This window comes from Dasypus novemcinctus, chromosome 24, assembly GCF_030445035.2.
Source record: "Dasypus novemcinctus isolate mDasNov1 chromosome 24, mDasNov1.1.hap2, whole genome shotgun sequence".
Taxonomy (NCBI): Eukaryota; Metazoa; Chordata; class Mammalia; order Cingulata; family Dasypodidae; genus Dasypus; species Dasypus novemcinctus.
The window spans coordinates 60,285,755-60,296,292 of NC_080696.1; positions in this window are offsets into that span (position 1 = coordinate 60,285,755).

The window sequence follows — 10,538 nt, forward strand, 5'->3', positions numbered from 1 at the left end:
TGTTGTATAGTGCTGTGTATTGTAGTGCCGTGTAGTGTAGTACTGTGTAGTGTAGTGCTGTGTAGTGTAGTGTAGTGCCGTGTAGTGTAGTGCCGTGTAGTGTAGTGCTGTGTAGTGTAGTGCCCTGTAGTGTAGTGTAGTGCCGTGTAGTGTAGTGTAGTGCTGTGTAGTGTAGTGCCCTGTAGTGTAGTGTAGTGCCGTGTAGTGTAGTGCCGTGTAGTGTAGTGCTGTGTAGTGTAGTGTAGTGCCGTGTAGTGTAGTGCCGTGTAGTGTAGTGCCGTGTTGTGTAGTGTAGTGCTGTGTAGCGTAGTGCCGTGTTGTGTAGTGCCGTGTTGTGTCGTGTAGTGCTGTGTAGTGTAGTGCTGTGTCGTGTAGTGCTGTGTAGTGTAGTGCTGTGTTGTGTAGTGCTGTGTAGTGTAGTGTAGTGCTGTGTAGTGTAGTGCTGTGTTGTGTAGTGTAGTGCTGTGTCGTGTAGTGCTGTGTCGTGTAGTGCTGTGTAGTGTGCTGTATAATGTGTACTGATAGGGTATACGTGACAGTGATCCCTGCTGCTTGTCTGAGAGCAATGCTACTGCGTATAGGGTTGTGAGCTGTACTGTGCACCTGACAGTCACAGAAACTACAAAATGGGCAGCTGCTGCTTTCGGAGGCCTTACTAACTGCTCCGTCCTCTACGTGCGTTTTCCCACACAGCTGGTCTGCTGCTGTCCATGTCACAGCCACCCTCTCTTCTCGTTGCATCTCCGTTGCTCCCGGGGACTCCCTGGCCCCAGGCTGGGAGGCAGCAGAGCCCAGCTGAGAAGGGCAGGCTTGGTGACCCACTAACCTCCAGCGGGGGTGGGTGACTTATCCTCCCTGAGCTTTAATTAGTGCCCTGACTCTGAAAGGGGATTAAAATAGAAGTTACTTCCTGGGAGTGTGCGGAGGGCTCAGTGAAACCCCAGGCAGGCCTCCGTGCGAGCTGGGATCGTGGCACATCTACGCGGTTTCTCCTGCGGCCCTTGGTACTTGTTTTGGAGGAATACACGCAATTCATTTATCCCCTTGAGCGTGGACATTTTCTGTTTGCAGATCTTCAGGATTAAGCACAGGCTGTGATGAGTAATTGGCCTACAATCTGACCTCTAGGGTTAATCCTCAGGAATCGAAAACCATCTATGCTGGGGCACACATTTATGATAATGGCTTTTTTTTTTCCCTCCTCTTCCCTGCCCTTTCCCCGCCCCACTCCAGTTATTTGCTTCACTGTGTGTTCTTCTATGTCTGCTTGTATTCTTGTCAGCCGCACCAGGAATCTGTGTCTCTTTGTTTTTTTGTTTTGTTTTGTTTTTAAAGATTTATTGATTTATTTCTCTCCCCTTTCCCCCTGCCCCAGTTGTCTGTTCTCTGTGTCTATTTGCTGCATCTTCTTTGTCCGCTTCTGTTATTGTCAGTGGCACGGGAATCTGTGTTTCTTTTTGTTGTGTCATCCTGTTGTGTCAGCTCTCCGTGTGTGCGGCGCCATTCCTGGGCAGGCTGCGCTTTCTTTCATACTGGGCGGCCCTCCTTACGGGGCGCATTCCTTGCACATGGGGCTCCCCTATGCGGGGGACACCCCTGCGTGGCACGGCACTCCTTGCGCGCATCAGCACTGCGCGTGGGCCAGCCCCACACGGGTCAAGGAGGCCCGGGGTTTGAACCACGGACCTCCCATATGGTAGACGGACGCCCTAACCACTGGGCCAAGTCCGTTTCCTGGTAATGGCTTTTGATCCATGTTGCTAAATTGCCTGCCGAAGTATGCCTGTTTGTTTATATTCCTAGCAGAAGTGTTGGAGAAAGCCTGTTTCTCCCCCACCTCATCCCACACTGGGCATTACCATTACAAAAGAAATTTTTTCTCTTTACTTTCTTTTTCCTTTTTTATGGCTTTACTGAGGTATAGTAGATATGTAATGAATTGCACATATTTCAAGTGGACAGTTCTATCTGTTTTGTAGCACCATCCCATCACCACAGTCAAGGCCATGATCATAGCCATCACCTGTTTCACACATTTTCTTTGTGCCCATTTATTGCCCCTCCCTCTCATGTGTCTCCTTCCCATCCCTAGCCCCCAACCACACAGCTTTCTGTCACTATAGAGTAGTTGGCATTTTCTAGAATTTTATGTAAACGGAAGCACACAATGTGTTTTCTTTTTTGGAGGGGGGTAGATTCTTTCACTCAGTATAATTATTTTGAGATCCATTCATATTGTGGGTGTATCTATTGTTTATTCCTGTAGCAGTTTGATATTATTGATGGATTCCAAAAAGAAATATTGGATTATGTTTGTAAGCTGATCTTTTCCTCTGGGCATATGAGATTATATTGGATTCAGAGGTTTACTTGATTACTTAAGTAATAATTACAAGATTACTTAAGTAATCAAGTAAACCTCTTGTGTCAGTAGGGTGTTGAGTCCCCGCCCTTGGTGGGTGGGGACTCGCAGATAAAAGGAATGGGAAAAGACAGAGTTGAGGGGTTCTTAATATCAGGGCTTTTAATATTGGGGTTTGGGAAGTGGATTTGGCTCAATGGATAGAGCATCTGCCTACCACATGGGAGGTCCAAAGTTCAAACCCAGGACCTCCTGACCTGTGTGGTGAAGAGGGCCCATGCGCAGTGCTGATGGACGCAAGGAGTGCTGTACCGTACAGGGGTGTCCCCCATGCAGGGGAGCCCTATGCACAAGGAGTGCCCCCCATAAGAAGAGCCACCCCGTGTGATAAAAGTTCAGCCTGCCCAGGAGTGGCACCACACACGGAGAACTGACTCAGCAAGATGATGCAACAAAAAAGAGACATAGATTTCGGGTGCTGCTGGCAAGAATCCAAGTGGACACAGAAGAACACACAGCGAATGGACACAGAGAGCAGACAACTGGGGCAGCGGGGGAAAGGGAGAGAAAAAAAAAATTGGAGTTTGATGCTTAAGCTGGAGCCTTAGGGAGAGAGACAGAGCCGTTCCTCTAATAGTCTACAGCTGGCCTTGTGGCGGAAACAGAGGAGCTGAGCCCAGAGGAACCCAGGAAGCCTGGACCCTCGCAGATTTCACCAGCCATCTTGCTCCAACATGTGGAAATAGACTTTGGTGAGGGAAGTAACTTATGCTTTAAGGCCTGGTATGTATAAGCTCCTACCCCAAGTAAATACGTTTTATAACAGCCAGCAGATTTCTGGTATTTTGCATCAGCACCCCTTTGGCTGACTAATACAATGGGGTAAATCCCACTGAGAATAAATCCAGGGTTGTCTCCATGGCAGAGTCACCCCTTCTGTCCCTTTGCTCTCTCATGCCAGGCTCACGCCTCCTTGCTGATGCTTGAACCCAGCTCATCCTTGTTTCAGGATCTTTTTATTTGCTGTCCCCTTGCCTGGATGATTCTTTCCAGGGAGCCTAACTCTTCATTTAGTCTGAGCTCAAATACCCCCTCCTCAGACTGGCTGTGGGAGCTAAACAGATCAGAATTTGAAATGACCGTGTTTGTTTTTGTGTTGGCGTGGGCCATTCCCCTGCATCAGAGGGAAGCTCTTGGAGATTGTGGCCTGTAGTGCCGGCCTGTGGTCAAGGTCCAGAACCACGGTTGCTAGAAGTTCTAGAAGTTTTGCAGGCCAGGTGGCCTCTGCTCTAACTGCTCAACTTTGTAGTGAACTGAGAAAGCAGTCACAGACAGTAGGAAAATAAATGGGCACGACTGTGCGCGAATAAAAATTTACTCATGGGCAATGAAACATTTTTTTTAGATTTATTTATTTATTTCTCTCCCCTTCTCCCTTCCCCCAGTTGTCTGCTCTCTGTGTCCTTTCGCTGTGTGTTCTTCTGTGTCTGTTTGCATTCTTGTTAGCAGCACCAGGAATCTGTGTTTCTTTTTGTTGCGTCATCTTGCCGTGTCAGCTCTCCGTTGTGTGCAGCGCCATTCCTGGGCAGGCTGCACTTTCTTTCACGCTGGGTGGTTCTCCTTACAGGCGCACTCCTTGCGCTTGGGGCTCCCCTCTGTGGCAGGGCACTCCTTGCACACATCAGCGCTGCGCGTAGGCCAGCTCCACACGGGTCAGGAGGCCCTGGGTTTGAACCCTGGACCTCCCATATGGTAGGCAGACACTCAGTTGAGTCAAATCTGCTTCCTGACAATGAAAATTTGAATTCCATATAATTGTCACATGTGAAAAAATGTTCTTGTTTTGATTTTTTCCCCAGCTATTAAAAAAAATCTAAAAACCATTCTTGGCTTGTGGGCTGTGCAAAAACAGGCAGTGGGTCAGACTTGGTCTGTTGAATCAAAGTTTGCCCCCCTGGCCTACACTCCTGCTGGTTAAATGGAGACGATCTAAAGCCTGCTCCCATATCGAGACTGCAGGTGAGAACTACAATATTGTTTTTGCTTATCTGGAATCTCTTCAGACGGTGCTGGGAAAATAAAAACTCATGTAGCTGGCTACACAACAGGCTGTGGGCCAGATTCCTCGACCCTCTGGCTTTGAGCGCAGCCGGGCACATGTCAGTTGTTAAATGATAAAGGAATAAATGAGCTTGGCGCATCACAGGAAATACCAATCTGTTTTATAGGTGGGATGTAAAGGCCTGGAGCTGTGGAGTGACTCAGAATCCCTGACAATTCCCATACCAAGGCTAGTAGGACCCTGGAGACCAGTCTCACCTGCCTGGTATGGCCTGGGACCAGGAGTCAGCTGAACCTGTACTTCTCCTGGCCCATCCAGTGCTCCTTATCATGCCTGCTTCTTTCCGCAGTCCCAATTTGGAGATGCAGGTGAAGATAGGAGGCCACCAGACTCCCAGGGGCAAGGCTGGAGAGGGTGCCCTCCCTTTGGCCCCTGCTCCGCCTTCCCACCCCATCCCCAGTGATGGGGAGCCTCATTCCCTCCATTTCTTTATTTTTTAAAAAATTACTTCCTGCCCCCCCCATAGCTCCCTTGTCTGTTAGCTTGTTTTTTTGCTCGTTGTCTGCTTGTTGTTTTTGCTCTTTGCTTGTTATTGCTCATTGTTTGTTCCTCTTCTTTAGGGGGCACTGAGAACTGAACCTAGGACCTCCCATGTGGGAGGCGTGTGCCCAACTGCTGGAGCCACATCTGCTCCCCCCTCCATTTCTTTCTTTTTTAAAAGATTTATTTATTTATTTATTTCCCCACCCCCGGTGTTTGCACTTGCTGTCTGCTCTGTGTCTGTTCATTGTGTGCTCATCTTTTTTTTTTTTTTTGAGGAACCAGGAACCAAATCCGGGACCTCCCATGTGGTGGGAGGGAGATGGCCAATGGCCAGTGGCTTGAGCCACCTCTGCTTCCTGCTTGTTGTGTCTCTCATTGTGTGTTTTCCTTGTTGTGTCTCTTCATTGAGTCATCTTGTTGCATAAGCTTTCCACTCCAGCCCATCACATCAGCTTGCTGTCTTGCTCGTCTTCTTTAGGAGGTACTGGGAACCAAACCTGGGACCGCCTATGTTGTAGGCAGGCACCCAACGGCTCAAGTCACATACACTTCCCCTTCCATTTCTCTTTATCTGTGGCCTAGGAATATCGATTTTTTGCATGGGGGACATGATTCCACTGCTGACCTTGTTGACATTCTTTTCCCACAAAAGAGAAAAAAAGATTCAGTTGTGGAAGGCACCAACCATTTACCAAAATCTTCAGAAAGACAATTTTCTCTCAACTGTTACCTTTAATTGTTGTTTTCCCTATCCATTGCTGCTAACTAGTTCTACGTGATGACAGAAAGAATTAAAGCGTCACAATTTCTTTTTTATATTTTGACAGAAGTAATACACATCACATGCCTGCACACACTTAGAATATCTTCAAAAGAATAGACAAGAGCCCAGTAAGTGGGTAAGGGGATTGAGGGACTGAAACTCTAGAGGCTGAGGATATGGGGTGGCAGGGAGACTTGTCAGTATATGTCATTTAAAAAAATATATTTATTTATTTCTCCCCACTACCTCATTGTTTGCACTTGCTGTGTCTGTCTTCCTTGTTTTTTTAGGAGGCACTGGAACCAAACCTGTGAACTCTGATATGGGAGGGAGGCATCTAATCTCTTGAGCCACCTCCATTCCCTGCATTGTTGAGTCTCTCATTGTGTTTTTCTTCTCGTGTCTCTTATTGCATCATCTTGCTGTACCTGCCCATTGCATCATCTTGCTTTCTTGCTCATCTTCTTTAGGAGGCACTGGGCACCTCTGCTCCCTGCTGTGTTGTGTCTCTTATTATGCTTTTCTTCTTGTGTCTCTTGTTGCACCACCTTGCTGTACCTGCCCATTGCGCCAACTTGCTGTCTTCTTTAGGAGGCACTGGGAACTGAACCAGGGTCTTTTCATGTGATAGGTGGGAGCTCAATTGATTGAGCCACATTCACTTCCCTGTATGTCATTTTGTACAGTTAGAATGTTGTAACCAGGCGGCGGATTTGGCCCAGTGGTTAGGGCGTCCGTCTACCACATGGGAGGTCTGTGGTTCAAACCCTGGGCCTCCTTGACTCATGTGGAGCTGGCTCATGAGCAGTGCTGATGTGCGCAAGGAGTGCCCTGCCACCCAGGGGTGTCCCCCGTGTAGGGGAGCCCCACGCGCAAGGAGTGCGCCCCGTAAGGAGAGCAGCCCAGTGCAAAAGAAAGTGCAGACTGCCCAGGAATGGGGCTGCACACACAGAGAGCTGACACAACAAGATGACACAACAAAAAGAAACACAGATTTCCATGCTGCTGACAACAACAGAAGCAGACAAAGAAGAAGATGCAGCGAATAGACACAGAACAGACAACCGGGGTGGGGAGTGGGGGGTGGAGAGAAAGGGGAGAGAAATTAATAAATAAATAAATCTTTAAAAAAAAAAAAGAATGTTGTAACCAATGTATGGTCAAAACAAAACAAAAGCTGTTCGCAAACCATTAAAAAACCCTAGGTTTAGTAAAATACCAGAAACATTTTAAAACTAATGTTTTCTGTAACAGAAACAACCTATGAAAAAGAATAGGAAGCATACCTGTATTATGCTAATTCCCCCATTAACCCTATTTTAACCCCATTTTATACACAACGTGTTGGAAGCTCCGACAGAGGTAAGCAAGTTGCTCATGCTTGGCCAGCTAGGAAGCAGCAGAGCAGCCTGGCTGCCTTTGGGGACTGTGCACGTCTCCCTACTACTGTAGTGCCCCAGAACAGAAAGAATTTATATTATGTGGAGCTACTGGCTACTTTTCACACTGGACACATATTAGACACTTTTCAGATTAGGCCCAAATCATCATTTATATTAGTCAATTTATGAAGAATATATGGCAATTATAAACACATATGCACCAAACAACAGAGCCCCAAAATACGTGCAGCAAAGACTGATAGAATTGAAAGGAGAAATAAACAGTTCTACAATAAAATAATTTCGTTTGGAGACTCCAATACCTCACTTTCAATAATGGATAGAAGCAGATGGAAGATCAATAAGGAAATAGAGCACTTGAAAAACACCATGAACCAACTAGATCTAGCAGACACGTATAGAAAACTCCACCCAAACACAGAATAATCACTCTTTTTTAGTGCACTTGGAACATTCTCCTGGTTAGATCATATGCTAGTCCACAAAACAAGTCTCAATAAATTTGAAAAGATTGAAACCATATTAAACCAACTGATTCCTCCCAGCAACCCTAGGAGTAGGCACTATTACCTCCAGGTTACAGATGGGGAAGCTGAGGCACAGGTGAGTTTCTAGCTTAAGTTCTCTCACTTGGTAAGCTGCGTGGCCCAGTTTGGAGCTCAGACTTCACACTTCTGCTTTGTGAAGCAGCAACCTCTTCTGGAGCAGACTGAAGAGTCCCCTCCTCTATCCCCCCACTTGTTGGGTTGCATTCCCTTCCACCCTTTAAAGAAGAGGGGGTGGGGCAGGGGCTCCTATGAACAAGCTCAGGACTCATTCTCAATCTTCAGTTTGGTACTGACTCAGCTGCCAGGGCAAATTTTACCATCACTACTGCACTTCATATCTGTAATATTTTCACATCTTTCCTCCTGGAAGTTTTACCTAGTACCTCCTGTGGCTTCACCTGCTTCTCAGTCCTCAGGCTTCACCATGGGCAACAACTTCTACTGGAAGCCTTCCCAAGCTCAGGTTCACATCACAGCTCTTCTCACACAGTGTTGTAACCAGTCGTGTAGTGTTGTAGCCACCTCTTCAACATTCCTACCCTCAAGGAAATGGCATTGTTCTTTTCACAACTGTACCCTGGTGTCCAGCTGGGAACCTAGCTCATATTTGATGTTCAATAAATATCCACTGAATGAACAAATGAATCCATTTATACGTAAAGGTCAAGGGAAGTAGACTTGGCCCAATGGATAGGGCATCTACCTACCACATGGGAGGTCCAGGGTTCAAACCACGGGCCTCCTAGACCTGTGTGGAGCTCGCCCTTGTGCAGTGCTGATGCGCGCAAGGAATGCTGTGCCATGCAAGGGTGTCCCCCGCGTAGGGGAGCCCCACGTGCAAGGAGTGTGCCCTGTAAGGAGAACTGCCCAGCGTGAAAGAAAGTGCAGCTTGCCCAAGGATGGTGCCGCACACACGGAGAGCTGACACAACAAGATGATGCAACAACAAAAAAACACAGATTTTGGGTGCCGCTGATAAGGATAGAAGTGGTCACAGAAGAACACACAGCAAATGGACACAGAGAGCAGACAACTGGGGGGAGGGGGAATAAATAAAAAATAAATTAAAAAAACAAAACAAAGGTGAGGAATTGTTAAAGTGGTGACTCTCCATCAGGGTGATTTTGGCATTTTCTTATCCTTCCATCCTCCCCATGATCCATCCATCTATCCATTCTGCTGTCCACCCATCCATCCATCCACCCATCTGTTCCCTTCCACATCCATCCATCCATCCATCCATCCATCCATCCATCCATCCATCATCCATCCATCCATCATCCATCCCTCCCTCCCTCCCTCCTTCCATCCATCCCTCCCTCCCTCTTCCCATCCATCCATCCACCCACCCATCTGTTCCCTTCCAGATCCATCCATTCATCCATCCCTCCCTCCATCTGTCCATCCAATGTGCTAACCCCTGGCTATATGATGATGAGCTAAAGTCACCCTGTGCCCTATCCTCATGGAGCCCATGGTCTATTAGGGGAGCCAGACATCAATCCAATAGTCACATACATATGTAACTACAAACGTGGTGTGTGTTGTATGAGGAAAGGATGGGGAGCCAACAGAAATGCCCCCACTCCAGCAGGTTTTGCCACAGATCTTTAAAGTGTGATATTCTCAGGATTATCAACAGATGGCAGAGACGTTTTTCCATTTTCACTTTTGGTTGGGGCAGTGTTTTTTGCACCCATGAAATCATGGCTCTTCAGCTTAGCGTTCCACCCTTCAGGGCACACCCCAGACAGAACCAGGAGTCCCTTGCTGTGCTTCCAGTTCCCTCGGGGACTGCCCTGTGCCCTGAGGTGCTCGATTGGCTGAGAGCCCCTTGAGGGCTGGGCTGCATTTTGTATGCTACCATACCTGCAGAGAGGAAAGTTAATACCCAAAATTATTTGGGAAGGACATCAGAAAGAAGCAGAGGTTCTGACTTGGGCAGGATTCTCAGGGTCGTGCTTCCATACCTGCCTACAGGTCTGAAGAACTTTCTCCCTGTGGGATGCTCTGGAGGTGCTGGAATTCAGAGGGGTGGAGGGGGCTTTGCAGAGGCCCAGGCGTTTCTGCTGTTTCTCCTGGGCTGCCCCCAAGGCCACCGCTCCTGCCACTGACCTTGGGCATCTTGCTCTGGGTTCCTGGTACCCATCCCTGCCTGGCTGTGGTTCAGCCTTGCCTGTCGTTGAGCATCTCCAACATCAGGACCGCATGGATCAGCACAGGTTAAAGGAAATGTGATGGAATACCCAAGTATCCTCATTTATTCAGTTACTCAGCAACTGTCTATTGAACTCTTGCAATGCGGCAGGCCCTGGGCAGGGGCTACAACAGTGAACCCAATAGAGACAAGTTCCTTGAGCAGAGAAGGCTGGAGGAAACCTGGAAGAAAACAGCCAACGTCATCTCAGGGTGATGGACTTTTACTACGTAAAAACAGTATTATTGTTGTGGTCATCATTTTGGGTTAATAGTATGAAATGCAAATGGCACAAATGCCCTGGAGCTGAGGTTTCCGTCCCATCCGTCTCCCAGCCACCTAGTTCCTCTGGCCAGAGACAAACCTCATTACCAATTAGGTGTGCACAGAGAGATATTTTAAGCACATACATGCAATTGCATGCATTTTGTTTTTTAACCCAAATGCCGGCAGAGTTCACGCTGTCTGGCGCCTTGTTCTTTTCACTTGATGTCTCACCTCGATGGTTCTTCACCAGCGCCCGTGGGGCCGCCGCGCTGTGCCAGGAGGTGCTCTGAGGGCGGCTGATAACGGGTGCTTTTCCTGAGAGGGGCTTACGCTGCTCCCAGGCCCCTGCTCTCGCAAATAAGGCCATGGCGATTGTGCTTTTTGGGCTTTGTG